The sequence below is a fragment of the Belonocnema kinseyi genome, chromosome 9, assembly GCF_010883055.1.
Source record: "Belonocnema kinseyi isolate 2016_QV_RU_SX_M_011 chromosome 9, B_treatae_v1, whole genome shotgun sequence".
Classification (NCBI taxonomy): domain Eukaryota; kingdom Metazoa; phylum Arthropoda; class Insecta; order Hymenoptera; family Cynipidae; genus Belonocnema; species Belonocnema kinseyi.
In genome coordinates, this window is record NC_046665.1 from 122,421,462 (window position 1) to 122,440,255 (window position 18,794).

Sequence of the window (18,794 nt, forward strand, 5' to 3'; positions counted from 1 at the left end):
CCCCCCCCCCCCCACCCCCCATTTTTGTCAAATGTCCATGTTTTGAGACCATCTGAATCCAAAAAACAGGTTTTCATGGATGTGTCTGTCTTTTTGTCTGTCTGTTTGTATGTCTGTTTGTATGCCTGTCTGCCTGTTTGTCTGCCTGTTTGTCTGTCTGTTTGTCTGTTTGTCCGTGTGTTTGTCTGCCTGTCTGTTCTTCTGTTTGTCTGTCTGGCTGTTTGTCTATCGGTTTGTCTGTCTGTTTGTCTGCTTGTCTGTCTGTTTGTCTGCTTGTCTGTCTGTTTGTCTGTCTGTATGTCTGTCTTTTTTTCTGTCTACCTGTCTGTTTGTCTGTCTGTTTCTTAGTTTGTCTCCCTATTTGTCTGTCCGTTTGCCTGTCAGTTTTCCTGCCCTGTTTATCTGTCTGGCCACCTGCCTGCCTGCCTGTTTGTCTGTTTGTTTGTAGTTCGGTTTATCTGTCTGTTTGTCCGTCAGTTTGTCGATTTGTCTGTTTGTTTGACTAGCTGTTTGTCTGGTTGTTTGCCTGTCTGTTTGTTTGCCTGTCCGTCTGTTTGCCTGTTTGTCTGTCTATTTGCCTGAGTGTTTCTCTGTCTGTTTGTTGGTTTATTTGTCTGTGGGTCTGTTGATTTTTAGTTTGTTAGCCCTATAACTTTTAAAAGATCCGACAGATTGGCTTGGCCAATGGTATATTCATTAAGTGTCGGAAAATAAAGGTCAATTTCGTTAGCCAGTAATTATGGATAAAAATGTAAAAATTGAATGCATTTCGAAAATTTTCGAGACGACTTTTTTCCAAATTTAAAATTTCTATTTTCAGATATTTATAGTAATTAAAAGACAAACAATTTATCATAACTAATTTTTTCGATAAAAAAAATTACCGAAGTTACAGCTTCTCTAAAATTTCAAAAAAACAATTGAAAATGAACATTTTATGGGAAACAACGCACGATATGATCAAAACTTAAAAGAAGAAAAACGTTGCATTTTGAACACTCTACAAGATTATCCTAATAACATTTTGAATTTTTTGGAAAATGCAAAATTCCAATTTTGATTGTACAAATAATAATCAAAAATCAGAAATGCCGTTTTGCGGCTAAACTCTGCAAAATACAACAAAAGATGAAGAGACATAAATCGTACGCCCACAAGGGATTTAGAAATTTATTATTACTAAGATTTTGATAAGACGCGTTGTTTTTGTTATAATCGTAAAAAATATCATTGATAATAAGAAAATCAAAATTTTGGAAAAACGATGCAAATCACGAGATCAGTTGAACGAACAAACAGTGTGCATTCTAAAAAGATCTACAAATTTGTAATGAACTTTTGTTATCAAAATTCATTCAAAATAGAAAAAATAACTTTTTGGAAGAACGACAGGAACAACAATATCATTTTAAATAATAAAATTTTGCATCTAAATTATATCTAAGAGTTTTTTTAGAAGCACTTCCTGCTGGATGCTCATTCTTATTTTAAATTGTCAAAAATAACATTGAAAATAAACAAATTAAATTCATGGAAAAACCTGTTTTTTTTCACATGTCCATATTTCAAAACTTCCTGTGCGTCTGTAGGTTTTGAGTCTGTCAACATAAATAATTTTTTGACAGGATGCGTCATTTTCGTTTCTATTGTGAAGGGTGACATTCAAACTTAAAAAAATTAAAATATTCAGTAAAAAGAAGCAGGCTGTATTAAAATGATTAAATATTTCATTTTAAAAAGGATTCGTACTTTTTTTAATCATAAAGATAAGGAAATAAATATACTTCGGTTTTAATGAAAATGCATATTATGAATTCGAACGATATACATTTATTCAAATTAGAGATTTTTAAGTGTCGCTGATAATAATAATTGGTGTAAAATAATGAGGATATATTAAAGATATCATAAAAAATAAAATTAAAAAATTTGCTGTTTTCGTATTAAATTAATATTTTGGTTTAAAAAATAATCTTTTTTAGTTAAAACTTTAAGTGCTTGGTTCAGATTTCCAAAATTGTAAATATTCGCTTCTTTCTTAAAAATGTTACTTTTTGGTTGAGAATTCTTGAATTTTATTGAATTTTTTCTGTTGTACAAAATTGATTTTCTTGTTTGAAATTTCGTCTTTTTGTAATAATTTATTTTTTTTGTTTTATAAACCATCTGTTTTAGTTGAAAATTTAACTTTCTGCTTACGAATTCTTTAATTTAGTGAAAAATACTTTTATCTGTTAAAAATTAATCATTTATGTCTTAAAGTGGAATAATTTTCAGAAAAACTGAAAAAAGTTTTTTATTTATTTCTTAAAAAATTAAGTTTTTGCTTGAGAATTCTTGAACTTTACTGAAAAGTCGCCTTTTTCCGTACTAAATTAATATTTTTGTTTGAAAAAACATCTTTTTTAGTTGAAACTTCCACTTTTAAAACAAATTATTTTTTTGCTTAAAAATTTTTGATATTTATTGAAAATTTGTCGTTTTTGGTAATAAATTAATATAGCTGAGAATAAGAATTAGTGCAAAATAAGGACGAAAAATTAAAGCAATTATGAAAACGCGAAGAATGAGGTGCGTGATGAGAATGTATTCGTTAAAGCCGAAGGAGCTTTAACAAAAGAGAATTCACAATCACCAAATTATATTTGTTGATTCGTTGACCTATAATTTTAAAAGGGCTGCACACAAATGTTAGGCAAACAAAACGACCAAGAGCGTACCACGAGCGGATGTGACCACTTAAATATTATTCAAAATTGTATTATATAGTTCGATTAGAAAATTTGTCTTATTTTTTAAAGTAACACTGACAACAAATTGTTTTAATTGCTGAATTTGCATGAGAATATAAAATATAAAATGTAAATATATAAAAATCTAAGTTTCTTTTTCTTAAAAAAATTAAAAGAAGAATTTTATTAAACTAATCCATTGAATTAAATTATTTTACTACAAAAATTCCGTGTCCCAGGGCACACGGTAGAGGTGAAACTTTGAAACAATGTTAAATAAAAAATTACTGATAGAATTATAAATTAACAGAATACATGAGATTCACGAAATTTCTCGATTTGAAGGAATTACTTTAATTTCATGCATTGAGTCAATTCCATGCATTCCTTGAATTCTTTGAATTATCTGAATTCTATGAACTCTGTGAATTCTATGAATTCCGTGAATTCCTCAAATTCCTTGAATTCTGTTAATTTCGTGAATTCCTTGAATTCCGTGATTTTGGTGAATTCTTTAAATGTAAGCTGCTCATTCGGGGTGTGTAAAATTTTCCAAAAACATTTTTCTTTCAATTAAATTAGAGGAATTCTGTATTATCGATAGAGTAGTTACTATCGATCAGCATAGATGCCACTCCACAATCTGTGGAAATAAAAATCAAAACTAAAAAAAAATTATACATCTGAGAGCTCGCATTTTACGATAAAGTTTTTATCAAAAGTTACTATACATAATTGAGTAAATTACCGTAAACGACCGAAAATTTCCGGAAATTTATCGAAATTTTTTTATTGAAATTAGAGTATTTTATCAGAAGTAACCATTAATGACTTTTACTATTATCATCACTTAACAAAAAATGCATAAATTTCCAGAAATTTATAAAAATCTTAAAAACTGAATTTTTGGCAATTTATGATAAGTTACGATAATTTACTTATATTACCATAAATTACCAAAAATTTTATGAATGTCGAAAAATTTATAAAAATTTTTCAGATTGAATTTTGGGTAACTTATGATAAGTTACTGTATTTACCTGTAAAATTACCATAGCTGACCGAAAATTTCAATAAATTTCTGGAAATTTATAGACATTTTTATAATGATTTTCGGGCAATTTATGGCAAGTTAAGATAAATCACCTGTAATTTTATCATAAATTACCAAAAATTTCATAAATTTCTGAAAATAAATTTAAAAAATTAAAGTTGAATTTTGAGTAGTTTATCGTAATTTACTATAATTACTATAAAATGATCACGAATGGCAGAAAATTCCCGGAAATGTATAGAAATTTTGTAATTGAATTTGCAGTATTTTATCTCAAGTTAGCAAAACTTACCTGTAATATTATCGTAAATTACCAAAAAAAATTCTAAATTTCCGGAAACTTATTAAAACGTTCAAAATTGAATTTTAGTTAGTTTATGGTAACTTTATATATTATAGATATTTTTAAATTTAATTTTGGGCAATTTATGGCTAATCACCATAAACTACCTGTAATATTACCATAAATTACCAAAAAATTTCAAAATATCAGGAAATTTATAAAAATGTGTAAAATTAAATTTTTAAAATTATATTTTGATCAATTTATGGTAATTTTCCATAAATTACCTGTAACATTACGAATAATAACAAAAAAAACTTAATATTTTTCCGGAAGTCTAAAAAAAGAATTAAAAATGTGTTTCGAGAAGTTTATCGTAATTTATCATATTTACCTGTAAAATTAGTATGAATGACCATAAGTTTCATAATTATTTCGAAATTTATAGATATTTACAAATTGAAATTCGGGCAATTTATGGTAATTTGTCATAAACCACCTGTAATATTACAATAAATTTCCGGAAATATATAAAAATGTGTAAAGTTGAATTTATGGTAAGTTACGAGAAATTACCTGTAATATTACGAATAATAACCAAACAATTCATAAATTTCCATCAATCTATAAAAAAATTTTTAATAAGATTTGGGGAAATGTATGGTAATTTACAATATTTACTTGTAGAATTTCTGTAAATGAACATAAGTTCCAAACAGTTTTTGAAATTTATAGTTATTTTTGAATGAAAATTCGGGCAATTTATGGAAAGTTACCATAAATTACCTGTAACATTACCATAAATCACACAAAATTTTTAAAATTTCCGGAAATTTATCAAAATGTTTCAAATTGAATTTTTGGTAGTTTCTGGGAATTTACCATATTTACCTGTAAAATTACGATGAATGACTGAAAATTTTGATAATTTTTCAGAAGTTTACATAAATTTCTAAATTAAATTTTGGGATATTAATGGCAAGTTACGATAAATGAACTGTAATATCACCATAAATTACCAAAAAAATTTTAAATGTTCATAATTTTATAAAAAAGTTTTAAATTTAATTTTGTGAAGTCTTATGGTAGTTTACCGTATTTACTTATAAAATTACCATTAAGGACCGTAAAGTTCCATAAATATCCGGAAATTTTTAGATATTTTTAAATTGAATTTTGGGTCCACCTTTAAGACAATAAAAATATTTTTTTAATATTTCCTTTTCCAAGGTCCAAAGTCTTCTTGACTTAAAACTGCGTCTTTTTAAGTCGAAATATAACACTTTTATTGGAAAAAATTAAAACTTTTTAAATCAAAATTCAACTATTTCTCAGAAAATCTGCTTTTTGTTTAAAGTTCAGATTTTTGTGTTAAGAAATCATTTGAAATCTTTTTGGATAAACATTCATGCTGTCAAAAGTTGTTTTCTGGATTTAAAAATTCACCTGTTTTAGTAAAATTTTAATTTTTCTTGAAATAACATGCAACTGTTTGGTTAAAAATTTAACAATCTTGTTCAAAAATCATAATTTTTGGTTAAAAATTCGAATACTGAGCAGAAAATTAAGCTTATTATTTCCGATTCTAATTTTGCTGCTCAAAAGTGAAATGGAATCTTCTTTAAATGATAATTTAAATATATTTTAAAGTTTTTTTTCAAATACGTATGTTTTAGAAAAACACTTTATTTTTATTAGATAAAAAAGCAACCGTTAGTTGAAAATTCAACCCTTGTTTGAAACTTTGTCTTTTTAATTTTAAAATTCGCCTGCTTTAACAGAATAATTTTTGGTTAAAAATTATACTGCCTTGTTGAAATTTTACTTTTTGTTAAAATTTAATATTCAGGTGCTAAACAGATATGCAACTATTTGGTAGAAAAGTAAACTTTTTTTTTGAAAATTCATTCTTTTTGGTTAAAAAAGTTCGTATTTTTAGGTTAAAAATTCAATTTTTTCGTATAAACTTATTTCTTGTTAAAAAATTCATATTTTGATCGTGGAAAGTCAAACGAAATCTTTTTACATGAAATTTTCAAATTTATTATTTTTTTTAAAATTTATCTGTTTGATTTAAAAATCAAACTTTTTTCGTAGAAATTTCTTTTTTTTGTTGTAAGAGAATGCCACTTTTCAGTTAAAAATTCTTCGCTTAATTATTCAACTATTTTAACAGTTTCGATTGAATTAGCTTCTTCAGAGGAAAAGCCTTTTTTAGTTTAAAATTAATTTCTCAACTAAAAATCCTTTTTCGTTAAAAGTATAATCTTCCTCGATTGAAAATTTATTTTTAATGAAAAAAAATGCATCAGTTTCGTAGAAAATAAATTTTTTGCTGAAAAGTAACATTTTTGTTTGAAAATCCAATTTTCGTAGAGAAAATTTGTCTTTCGACTTGAAGGTTTAGCAACTTAGATAATCTTTTTTTTTTCTTGAGTGAAATGTCTTTAGTTGTTGAAAACTTTTTTCTTTGGTTTAAAAATTCGTTTTTTTCGTATAAATTTGATATTTTTTGATTGAAATATGAACTATGACACATTTTCTTCAGTGTTTATCTTTTTAAGTTGAAAATTCAAGTGTTATGTTTAAAAATGATTATTTTGATAAAAAATCAAGTTTTTTGTTAAAAAGTGATTTTTATAGTAGAAAAGACCTTCGTTTTGTTTAATATAAATTAATAAATTTAAAAATTTTAAATTTGTATCTGAAATACGGTTTTAATCAATTTATCAAACATCTTATGTTAAAAGTATTACAAGATTAAAATGCTTGTATTTGAATGTTAATGATTGAGGAAAATAAAAAATTTTTCAAGGAAAAATAAGGGAATTTTGAATTTGGCAATTCGTTACGTAATTTTAGTACGATCCCCAATTTGAAAAACAACAAATTCACGTTGCGTTTTAAAATTATAATTAAATCGAAAATATATGAAATATAAAATAAGTTTCAGATGGTCCTGAATTCAACAGGATTTCGTTTCAAACATTAAATTTACTAATTACCAGGATATTTTTTAAATTGCAAGATTCAATTAGCAACTTCTTATCTCGAAATAAAAAATAGCTTTAAAACTCTTATCACTGCTCAACTGTAAATATTTGATAAAACGTGTAATGCGATGTTAATTATAGGTTTAGTCACATACTACTTCATGCTAAATAAAAAAGCTGCGAAATTTAAAAATAATTTGTATACGTTGGGATATTATAAAAATATATGAAATTCTTTCGAAACAGTATAATTCGGAATTTTTGATTTTAGCGCTTTGATTAAGCTTGCATTCATTAATTTTTGACGCTTCGAATTAGCAAAAGTAATTTTATATCACATCAATGAAAAAAGTGTATACAATTTTTTTTAACTTTTCTACCAAAAGCCGAAATTTGAATCGATTAAATCAAACGAAAAATTGAAGAATTTTTAACAAAAAGATTGGATCCACAAACAAAAAAATCATAATTGTTCTATGAGCAATTAATATAAATAAAATATTTATGACTATGAAATATAATAAACTATTTTCAAGATTCTTTAAATTAATTAAACATTATATTATATTTACCAACGAAACTGGGGATCACCACCAAATTGAGAAGCACTATGATAATAACTATTTTCATTTTTTATTAATAAGGCAAATTATGTCTATTGATTATCGGCGTTTAATTAATCAAGATTCCAGAAAATGTTTCATTATATACCCTCTAACGCTTTGTGATTTGTAATCATTTCACAATGTCGTGAAGCAAATTGGCCTGATGTATTTATATCCCATAAAAAACTCCACGCGACATTCTTGTACAAGGAATAAATTAATTAAAATTGTTACGAAACGGTCCAGCTTCACTTCAAAGAATTCACGGAATGCAAGGAATTCATAGAAAGCATTTTGCGAATTCCTTGAATTTTGGGATTTCTCTGAATTCCGTAAATTCTATCTTATTAGAAGAAATTCTTGAGTTTCGAGAATTTCACGACTTCGGTGAACTCCTTGAATTAATTGAATTTCATGAATTCCATGAATATATCAATTCCTTAATTTCGTGGAATACTTAAACTCTATTAATCCATCAATTCACTGAGTTTAACGAAATCCTCGAATTTAGTGGATTTCTTAAATTCCTTATACTTCGCGAATATCTGGAATTCCGTGACCTCCTTGAATTCCATGATTTCCTTGAACTTCACGAATAACTAAGATTTAATCAATTCGTAAAATTCCTAGAATTCTATAAATGCCTTTAATTCCATTGGTTTCTTAAATTTCTAAATCATTAATTCGCCGAATCCGCGAATTTCTTGAATTCCATGAATTTCATACATTCAACGAATTCCTTGAATTCCATTTTTCCATGCATTTTCTATAACTTGTGTCCATGAATCCAAAAATTGCACTTCGTGAATTTCTTAAATTATATTAATTCTTTGAATTCCTTAAATTTAATGAACTCCTTGGATTCCTTGAATTTCTTCAATTCCTTGAATTCCATTAATTCCTTAAATTCCATTAATTCCTTAAATTCCATGACTTCGTTGAATTAAAAAATTCCTTGAATTCCATGAATTTCATTTATTCCTGGAATTTTATCAATTTAATGAATTAAATAAATTCCATTAGTTCACCCTTGTATATCGTAAATTTCTTGAATCTCGATAATTCCTTGAATTGCTTGAATTCCATTCATCAATAAATTCCTTGAATTTATTGAATTACCTTAACTCTAATCATCCATCAATTTCTTGAGTTTTATGAATTCCTTGAATCTCGTGAATTTCTTGAATTCTATGATTTCCTCAAATTTCGCCAATTTCTGGACAGCCATGAATTCCTTAAAGTCCTAAAATTTCTTTTTTCTATCAATCCCCTGAATTCTACCGATTTCATGAATTTCGTGAATTTATTGAATTCTATGATTTCCATTAATTGCTTGAATTGTCTGAATTCCATTTAATCCTGGAACTCCATCAATCCATAAATTGCATGAGTGGTATGAATTCCTTAAATTTGGTGAATTTCTTGAATTCGACAAATCCAAGAATTCATTGAATTTCATAAACTTCTGAAATTCTCTAAATTTCTTGAAATTCAAGAATTTTTTGTTTTTCATCAAGTCTTTGCATTTCATTCCACAAATTCCGTGAATTCCACGAGAATTCTATGAATTCCTAGATGTTCGTGAATTTCTTGAATTACGCGAATCCCATGAATGATTTAAATTCCGTTAATCTGCGAATTCAATAAATTGCATGAATTTCGCGAATTCCTTTGATTCCGTGAATTTCTGGAATTTAGCGAATTCCTTGAATTCCGTGAAATACTTTAATTCGATGAATTCCATTAAAAAAAAATTCCTAAAATTCAATGAATTCTTTGCATTCGAATAAATACAAAAATTTAATAAATTTCTTGAATTTAGCGAATTCCTTGAACTTCGGGAATCCCATGAATAATTTGCATTCCATTAATTCAAGAATTCATTGCATTTAATGAGATTCTTGAATTCTATAAATTGCGCGAATTTCTTTATTTCCATGAATTCTTGGCATTTCGTGTATTCTTTGAATTCCTTAAATACCATAAATTCCGCATATTCCATGAATTCCGGTAATTCCTTGAATTCTTTACATTTCGCGAATTCCAAAAGTTGAATGAATTTAGTGAATTCCTTGAATTCATTGAATTTCATAAATTCCGTAAATTCCATGTATTTCAAAAAATCCATAAATTCGTAGAATTCTATGCATTCCGCGAATTCCATTAATCTATCAATGCTTTTAATTCTATAAATTCCGTGAATTCCATTAATCCGTGACTACCATTTATCAATGAATTTCTCAAAACCCTTACGTTTCATGAATTCTTTGAAGTTCATAAATTTTATGACTTTCATGAATTTTACGAATTTCATGAACTTCATGAATTTCATGGACTGCATGAACTTCATGAATTACTTAATTTCTTAAATTTACTTAATTGATGAATCCTTTTAATTTCGCATATGTCGTAATTCCGTGAATTCCTTGAAGTTCTTGAGTATTATAAAATATTCGTGAATTCTTTGAATTGCGTGAATTCCGTGAATTCAATGAAATCCTTGAATTTTTGGAATTTCTTTAGTGCCATGAATTTCTCAAATTTAACGAATTTCTTCAATTTCACAAATTCCGGGAATTCCTTTAATTCCATAAATTCTGTGTCATGAATTGCTTGAATTACATTAATCCCTTAATTCCTTGATTTCAATTAATTCATTCAATTCCATGAATTTCTTTAATTTCGTAATGTCTTGAATTCCATGAATTATGTGAATGTCTTGCATTACTTGAATTATATTAATCCATCAATTGCTTGAATTCAATGAATACCTTAAATCCCATGATTTCCTTAAATTTCGAAATTACTTGAATTCCTTGGATTTCGTAATTTTTCGAATTCCATGAAATTCTCGAATTTCGAAATTTCTTGAACTCCATGAATTTCTTGAATTTCGTGATTTCTTGAATTCCATGAATTATGTGAATTCCTCAAATTTAATGGAGTTGTTTAATTCTATTGATCCATCAGTTCCTTGAATTTCTTGAAATGCACGAATTCTGTAAATTCCTTGAATTCCATGAATTCCGTGGACTGTATGAATTACTCGAATTTCATGAATTCCTTAGTTTGTTTGAATTCCGTGAATTCGTTGACGTGACGCTGGTCAACAATACTAAATTGTACTGCTTATAAAGAATTTAATAGGTTCTGGAAATATTCTAAGTCATTAAATTGTAACAAAAAATTATTTCGTAATATTTCATATATATTTTTTCGAATTTTTAAGGAAAACATTTGAACAGTGATAAAAGTTTTTGAACGTATTATTTATTTCCAAATAAAAAGTTTGAAATTAAATCACAAACTATTAAAAAAATCTTAGTAATTATTAAATTTAATATTTTGACATTTTTATTCAGTTGCAAAGGAAGAAATTTGCATTTGCAATTTCAACAATTTTTCTAGAATGAGAATATGATGAAATTCCATAATTCGGGAATGATTTCATAAAATAATAATTCCATAATGATGAAATCCACTTTCATGGATTTCATCATATGTCGACGTTTTGAGGTCCCCTGAGTCAGAAAAAAATTCTTACGTCAGATTTGATTGTGCTTTTGGATGAAAATTAAAAAACTTAGAGCTTTTTCAAAATTTTTGAGACCACTTTTTTCAAGGTTTGAAAATCTGTCGACAGTCATTTATACTTCACAAAAATACGAATAATTTACAATTTACGTAGACAAGTAGATATTGAAAAAATGGTGTAAATTATCATTTTTTTTCTTAAATTTTCAATACCTTCCGAAATAATAAGCATTTTCAAATGTTTTTGGGCTCATTTATAAGATATTTTTTCGACGTATCACATCAGCTTATGAGTATGAATCGTAAACTAATTTTTATCGAATTGCAAGAACTTCAAGCTGTTACAAAAAAGTTGGGAAAATGGCAATATTCTTTTTGGTAACAAAAATATTTTTGTAATATATATGAAACATGCAATCATGAAGTTTCTGTGAAATTTCCTTAAAATATATATTTAGTTGATTTTGATTTGCCTATAGATTAGATGTTTTCAAAATTTTTCAACCTTTTTGTTACAACTTTAAGTTCTTTTAATTCGAAAAGAAAATGTTGACGATGTTTATTCATAAAGTGTTGGGATACGGTGGAAAATAGCTTCAAAACGAGCCCAAGAAAATTGAAAAATGTTGATTCTTTTGGAAGTTATTAAAAATAAAAGAAAACATTTTGCACGGAAGTGTACAAAATGAGATAAATCGACAAAAAATATGCACCTAAAAAAGGTCTACAAATTTGTCATTCATTACTTTCTTATAGGATGATAAGAATAAGTATGTTCCAATTTCCATGCATATTATGAATTGTAATGATATAAAATTTAGGTGATTCATGTTTCAGTGTAGCTGAAAAATATAATTTTTACATCATTTTACAATATCTGAATAAGCAATCCCAGGCCGAGGAACATAAAACGAGATACGTGATGAGAAGATGATTTCTAAAGCTGAAAGAGCCTTAACAAAAGAGAGTTCACAATCACAAAGTTACAGTTGTTGGTCCGTTGAATTTATATTCAGAAGGTCTGTAAACAAATAAGGGAGAAATGCAAAGACCGAGCGCGATGTGCGAGAACCAACACTTGCGCGACCTAGGAGCACTCCAACTTGCGCGCGCAGCTCTTTTAACAAAAGAAAATTCACAATAATAATTAATTAATAATATAATTATAATATAATTTATTAATAATATAATTAATAATAATCATTAATTTTGAGGAAATTGGCGAAAATACAGTTTTTAGAAACCCGGTGGGCACAAATTTTGGCGACGTCTTTGTGACATCGTTACTGCACTTTTACGATAACTTTACGACATTCTATGTCCATGTCTTTAAGGTGGCTTTACGATATCGTAAAGATGTCGTATAATATGAAGATGTCTTTGAGTTGTCGTAAAGACACCGTAACGACATGGACATAGGATGTCGTAAAGTTGTCGTAAGTATGTCGTAAAGATGTCGCAGATGTCGCCAAATTACGTGCCCACTGACAAGAATTTCACATAAAACTACTATTTTGCATTTTTGGAGCATTTTCCGAGCACAATACAATGTTTTAGAGGTTTTAAAGCTGAAGATTATTGGCTAGAATTTATTCCTTAAGCATTTCTCAAAAGGCGACTAAAACTTAATTTATAAAAAGTTAATCAAAGTACTTTTTTTTGTTTCTTCAAAAAATTAGCTTTTCCCATTCAAACTACCATACTAATTTGAAAAGATAGGGGGCACGAGTTAAAGTTTACTAATTTCAAAAAATAAAAATTCCTTTTTCAGGAAACGAAAAATTGGGAGGGGGAGGCCGATAACAAGAAATCAAAAGTCAAATTTCTGGACCATGCTATTGTTCACTCAGTTGAAACAATTTTATTACGTGATGTTTTACATATTAAATCGCATCTTTAAGGAAAATCTTGAAACAATTATACCGGAAAAAATTAAAGCATTTGACATCTTGTGGGTCTACATTAAGAAAAGTTTACAATAATGGCATTGAGTTGCTTTGATCTGTTATAAAATTTTCTTTACAATAAGCACAAGCACATAAAAAAATGTTTACTGTTTCAAATGATAAAAAAAAACTAAAGTAGTCGTCCAAAGACATAAAATTGGCAATTCATGGAATCTATAAGGTCAAGAAAATAAGCTTTCAAGCCAATATTTGTCTTACAAATATGTGCAAAAAGTCCTCGTTACAAAAGAGATAGTGGATATATAATGAGACATTTGTAGAATATTAATTTCGATCATATATTAATTCCCCCACATTTTTGCATAGAGCTTTGAAATTTAAAGGTCAAAGAATCGACAGCTGTAATTTGGTGATTGTGAATTCTCTTTTGTTAAAGCTCCTTTGGCTTTAACGAACACATTTTCATCACAGCACAGTTTAGAGGTATTATTGAAATAAAGTTGGATGACAATGTTGTAAACAATTGACAACTACTATTATCCGCAGATGAATAATTTTTATCTGCCTCGTGATAAAAATTATCTGGCTTCGAATAATTGTAGTTCACAATTGTTTGCAGCGGTTTTATCCAACTTCAGATAAATAATATCTCTGGGGTTGATATTAAAATGAAACTCTATTTATTTTCTTATTTTTATAATTTAAAAAAGCGTGACTCCTTTCGAAGGAAATTATTAAACATTTTAATGCAACTTGCTTTGTTTTTCCAAAAATTAGATTTATTTTTTATTTCTAATGCCATTATTTACAATTAAATCAAATACAATGCATCCTATCGAAAAAATATTCATGGAAAATTTGTAGCTCTTTTTTGGAAAAAGAAACTTTATACGAATGCTAGAATAAGTGACTCAATTTTCAACAAATTTTTTCCGTAGATCGTGTTACTTATCCATAAACTTATCTTTTTTTATTATATTTTTTACGAATTAAATCAGAACTACACGATTTTTGATTATTTTTGTGTGCGATCAAAATTCGAATTTTCAAGAAAATTAAAAAAAATTTTGTATTTTGGTACCTTACTTTGGTACTTTAATTTTTACCGAAAGAAGTTATGGAAGTAATTTAATCTTCTTTTTGCGTACAACGAGTATCCGTACACGGAATTTTTAAATCTTTATAAAAAATGGTCTTAACATTTTTGAAAATATTTGAACTTTTTTCATTTTTATCCAAAATGACAAATTTCACACAAATCTAATATTTTTTATGATGGGAATGTAAAAACAATTTTATTATTATACATTTTAATGCAACTTTTGTGTAAAATTTGAACCCCCCCCCCTCTTCCCGTTTTGGTCAAATCTCCATGTTTTGAGACCACCTCAATCCGAAAAACTGGTTTTTAGGAACGTGACTGTCCATCTGTCTGTCTGCTTGTCTGCGAGTCTGTAGATTTTCAGTTTGTAAGCACGATAACTACCAAAAGAATTGACTGATTGGATGGGCCTTTGGTATACTATTTTACTTTCCTAAACTAAACGTCAAATTTGTAAGCTAGCCATTTCGGATGAAAATTCAAAAAGTGAGCACATTTTGAAAATTTTTAAGGCCACTTTTTCCAGATTTGAATATTCTTTTCACAGCTGTTCATAGTATCCAAAAAGACAAACAATTTATACACATCACTTTTTTCATAAAACGAAAAATTACCAGATTTATAGAATTTATAAAATTTTCTTGAAAAATCGAAAATTCAAATTTGGGCAGCATTAAAAAATTATGGAAAATTAAAAATTACACTATGCGGTCAAACTATGCAAAATAGGCGAAAATATGACAAAATAAAAATATTGCATTCATAAAGGTCTACAAATTTATTTTCAAACACTTTTTGATAGGACGTGTAGTTTTTGTTTTAATAATGAAGATCATCATGAACGGCAGAGAAAAATCCGACCGCTGGGTATACACATTCTCGTTTCAACTTTTTATGAAAATTTATTTTTCTTCTCGTGTGTAGGTTTTCAAACAATTACATTTTTTAAGTTTGTAATGCTATTTTTTACGATTAAAACAAAGTATTTATGATAAAAACTCAAGAAAAGAAAAATCTTGATTTTTAAATGTCCTGGAAGAATATAATAAAATCTATTTGAATTTTCTTGAAAAACCGAAAATTGAATGAAAAAAATGAATAGATTAAAGTTTCTTTCCCAAAAAAGAGCTACAAATTTGTCATCAATAATTTGTTGATAGGATGCTTAGTTTTTGTTTTAATTGTAATAAGTAATGTTAAAAATAAAAAAATTTAATTTCTGGAACAACGAAGAAAGTTGCCATAAAATGTTTAATAATTTTTTTAAAGGTACATAAATAAATGTAATAAAAATTTGATATAATATTATTGGATATAATGTAGGAAAGTTTACATTTTGGCAAAAATCGAATGCGAAAAGAGAGATATGTGAATAAAATTTGTTCCTATATGTTGAAGGAGCTTTAACTAAAGAGAATTCACAACCACAACTTACAGTTGTCGATGCTTTGACATTTAATTTGAAAAGTTCTGCGCATAAATGTCTGAGAATTACAAAGCCCGACAACGTAGCACCAGGTAAATACATTCGATTTGTGTGATTTGTGTGATTATCTGATTGGGATTTATGCAATAAGTTTATATTAATATAAGTTGAAAATTCTTCGATGATTATGTTCAAAGAATTTTGTATGGAAGTCATGGAGTTTATATGGAAAATTATTAAAAATAAATTTCTTGAGAATGGCTAAACTGCTGCAAAAAATTATTAAAGGTCCCACAGTTGAAACCTATTAACTGCAATTTTTTTCGAACTTGATTTTTATGTATCTTCTAGAACATTTTTCACATGAATTTAATATCCCGTAAACAGAAGGGAAAAATTCCTTTTTGAATAGGTTTTCGAAAATCGTGTTTTGGCATCTACAACATAGGCCCGTGGCACGATTTTTCTTCGCTGTGTTAAATTTCTGAAATGTCAGTTAACACGTTTAGAATGAACACCCTTTATTCATGGAATTCATGAAATTCATTAAATTTACGGAATTCACGGAATTCACGGAATTCACGGAAATGTGAGAATTAACGAAATTAATGAAATTCACGGTATTCAAGGAATTGACGGAATTCATAAAATTGACGGAAATGTCAGAATTTATGTGAATTCAAGGAATTTATGGAAATCATGGAATTCATGGTATTAAAGCAATTCATAGAACTTAAGAAATCTGTCGAATTCGTTGAAATGACGTAATTGATGGATTTCACAGAATTTGAGGAATTCACAGAATTCGAAGAGTTAAGGGAATTTGCAGAATTAATTGAAATAAAGAAATTCACAAAATTCATGGAATTCAGGAAGTTCATGGTATTTATGGAATTCAAGGAATTAAATTAATTCTTAGCATTTGTGGAAATCAAGGAATTCGTGGAATTCCATGAATTCTATATATTCCGTGAATTCCGTAATTTATTGAATTTCATTAACTCATTGAATTTCATATTTTCTTTGAATTTCGTGAATCCCATGAATTCCACGATTATCATAAATTTCATTGATTAGTTAAATTCCGAGACTCGATTGAATTCTGTGAATTCCGTGAATTCTGCGTTTTCATGAATTCCTTAAATTCCGGGAGATTTTCGATTTCGGTGAATTTTTTGAATACCGTGAATTTATTGAATTTCTGAATTCCGTGAATTCCGTAAACTCCATAAATTCCGTGGATTCCTTAAACTCGCTGTATTCCGTAAATTAGATGAATTACGTGAACTCCGCAAATTGTGTGAAGTCTATCATTTCCGTGAATTTTATGTATTCCATATATTCCGCGAATTCCTTAAATACGTTGAATTCCGTGAATTGTACGAATTCCATTATTTCTATGAATTCTTTGAATTTCCCGAATTCTGTGAATTTCGTCAATTCCATAATTTCCGTGCATTCCATTAATTCCGTGAATTTCATCATTTTCGTGAATATCAATAATTTCGTGAATTCTGCTCATTGCGAGAATTCCGCAAACTCCATAAATCTCGTGAATTACTTAAATATGTTAAATTCCGTAAATTCAATGAATTACGTGAACTTCGCAAATTGCTTGAATTCCGTGAATTCTATAAATTCGTGAATTCCGTGAATTTGGTACATTCTAGGAATTCCATGAATTCAGTGAATTCCACGAATTCTATGAATTCCGTTAAACCTTTGAATGCCGTAAATTTCACGAATTCCGTAAATTCCGGTAATGCTTTGAATCTCCTGAATCTTCTAAATTCCTTGTATTCTGTGCATATCGCTGAATTTTTAAATTTTGTGAATTCCTACAATTTCGTGAATTCCATGAATTTCACAAATTCCGCTAATTCCATGAAATCCGTGAATTTCGGTCGTTATATGAATTCTGCAAATTCTGTGAATTGCAATACACAGAAGTGTTGCGGCCTACTGGACTTGTATTATAAAATTCCAATACATTTAAGGTACCATATCAATGCCAGCATTTGGAAACTACAACATAATACATTGTAGTGTTACCTTACGTTTCGAAAATAAACTTCCAATACATCTAGTGGAAAATTTTAACCAAAATTTTTAACAGTGTCCCCATTTCATTTTTATCACACTTGGAGATATTTTAAAAGAGAACTTAAACGTTATTTATAGAGAAAATGGTGAAAGTGCATCAAACACATTGCATAAAAAAATTCCATTAAAATAACAATTTTTTTGCAGCACTTCCATTCACCGTAAAAAATTTATAATTTGTTTCTAACAAACGGGGGCAGCACACAAATGTGTATCCTGCTATACCTTTTCTAATTTTTTTAGGGTTGTGCGTGGTGCACTTGGGATTTCTTCAGGTAAAAGTGGTAGAGATTGCTCTAAGGGTTTGTTAAAATCTATTACGGTACCAGAAATATAATTCAGAGAATTTTTAAGGTAACTTGTGGAATTATTACACATAAAAATTTCTGTTGAGTATTCTGCGTCGAAGTAGTTATGTAGTAATTAAATATGTATCAATTGTTTTTCAGCATAGGAAAATGCCAATTTTCTTTACTTCTGATTAAATATTTTTCACTGATACTGTAGGGATTTTTTTCTTCTTCCAGAATTATTTAAACATCCTGATCTAATTCATTCGGGTCCCTATCGACCAAACGTGTATTTTTTCCAAATTATTTCTAATACAATTTTACGTGTAACTGACTTTGTAGTAGGACATGGATCAGCTAATTCCAATAACGATAAAGAAGACAGCAGTTCAGATTCTTTAAAAGATTTGAGCAAATATCGGATATTTATCCAGCAGAAGTTAGAGAATCAGGCATATCCTAACCAATTTTGCGTGGCTAACATAAAATCTTCTTGTATGTTTTAGACTTGTAAATAACGTGTGTTTGTCAAAGTTTCACAGAAAATAAAAAGTTCACAACTATATGTTTAATTAGTATACTCACTTCCTCATGTCTTTATTTAACTGTTAATCATCTCGAAATTCTGATCAAGTCAAAATCAAGACAGCTTCAATTTCAATCAATAATAAAAAGTTATATATTTGTAATTTTTTTTTAATCCAGTAAAAGATAAAAATCCTTCTTTCGAAAACTGGTCCTCACCGGACTGAGCAAAAATAAAGA